Source organism: Sorghum bicolor, chromosome 2 (assembly GCF_000003195.3).
Source record: "Sorghum bicolor cultivar BTx623 chromosome 2, Sorghum_bicolor_NCBIv3, whole genome shotgun sequence".
NCBI lineage: Eukaryota > Viridiplantae > Streptophyta > Magnoliopsida > Poales > Poaceae > Sorghum > Sorghum bicolor.
In genome coordinates, this window is record NC_012871.2 from 46882551 (window position 1) to 46884582 (window position 2032).

A 2032-nucleotide genomic window follows, 5' to 3' on the forward strand; every position below is an offset into this window, starting at 1 on the left:
CCTCCCCTTCTCAGATTCGCCGCATACCCATCAAGGAACAATAAAGTTTTCATCCACAGTAGAACTTCCTTCTTATGTTCCCGTTTCAAGATGTAATCAGCTGGAGTCCTTTTCCATCTCTTGCCGGCCGCAAGAGGCTTCATCACTAGATTTGGTCTATCGCACAACGTTTCCAGGTCCAATCGGGCCTTTACGTTGTCCTTTGACTTTTCCTGAATGTCCATGAGTGTTGCCCAAAGTGCCTCAGCGACATTCTTTTCAGTGTGCATTACGTCGATGTTGTGTGGAAGAAGAAGGTCATCGAAATAGGGCAGCTTAGTCAAGCCCGACGTATGAGTCCACATGTGTTCATCTGCATATCCAATAAAACCACCATTGACTTCATCAACTTTCAGACCCTCTATCTCAGCACGGACCTCGGCAGGGCTCATCATGTGAGGAACTGGGTCGCGAACTTGAACACCCTTCCTGAAATGCTTGTTATCTCGTCTGAATGGATGGTTAGGAGGAAGGAACTGACGATGTTGGTCAAACGAAGAATACTTCCCACCACTCTTCAACCAAGTGAACCTCACAGCCGTCTTGCATATTGGGCATGGGAACTTCCCGTGAACACACCAAGCGCAGAATATGCCATACGCCAGGAAGTCATGCATGGAGTACTGGTACCACACATGCATTATGAAGTTCCTCTTTGTAGCTCGGTCGAATGTCAGTACACCGTGTTCCCAAGCATGGACCAATTCATCCCACAAAGGCTGCATGAACACACCCATATTGTTCCCCGGGTGTCCAGGTATTATCAGCGACAAGAATATGTTCTTCGGTTGAAACATGACGCCGGGGGGGACATTGAGGGGGATCACGAACACGGGCCAACAAGTGTACGGGACCGCCATCATTCCATATGGGTTGAACCCATCTGTCGCCAGCGCTACACGGACATTTCGTGCCTCCATGGCTTTACCGGGATGTTTGCCATCGAAGTGCCTCCATGCCTCACCATCCGACGGGTGGACCATTTTGTCTGGATTGTATCTTTTGCCATTCTTGTGCCATGTCATCTGTTTCGCTGACTCCTCCATCATGAACAGCCGTTGGATCCTCGGTATGAAAGGAAGGTACCGTAGGACCTTATGGGGGATACGGCTCTGTTGTAAGCTGCCAGCACTACTGTTTACCTCAACATACCTAGAGGAATTGCATTTCGGACAGTGTGTTGCTTCCTTAAGATGTCCCCTGAACAGGACGCACCCTTCCTTACATGCATGAATCTGCTCATACGGCATCTTAAGTGCACGAAGAAGCTTCTTTGACTCATACGTGTTTTTAGGCAGAATGTGACCCTCCGGAAGAAGGGTGCCAATAATTGTCAACGTGAAATCAAAGTGCTCTCGACTCATGCTAAACTGCGACTTCATCCCCATCAAGCGTCCCAAGGCATCCAGCTGCGAAACCCTTGTGTGATCATGCAGGGGCTTTTGTGCCGATTTGAGCATCTCATAGAACGCTTTTGCGGATTCCTCTGGCTCGTCCTCCATTCCTTCCCCAAAATATGCGTCATGCGCGTCTTCCATCATGTCTGGCACCCCACCATCACAATCATACTCCTCTAGACGTTCTCTCACCACCTCCTCTCTAATTCGACTGGCTTCACCATGGTAGATCCAGCGGGTATAGTTCTCAACAAACCCGTACTTGAAGATATGTTTCCACATCTCACTCTTCTCGAATCTAGACATGTTCTTGCATTTGCTGCACGGACAAGGCATCCTTCTCGACCCTTTAGCGGCCTCGCCAAATGCATGCTCCAAGAACGCCATGGACTTTTGAACCCACTCTGTGGTCCTACATGCGAAGCCCGTGTACATCCACTCACGGTTTTCCATCCTCTGACATACACATGCGTGAGACAATAATACAAGTACGAAATGCATCTATAAGGCATCACTACAATGTCATAGGTGAAGGATAGGTCCTAATCCCACCCGAGGATGCGTAGATGAGGTTAGCTTCCATGCTCTACTCCCGT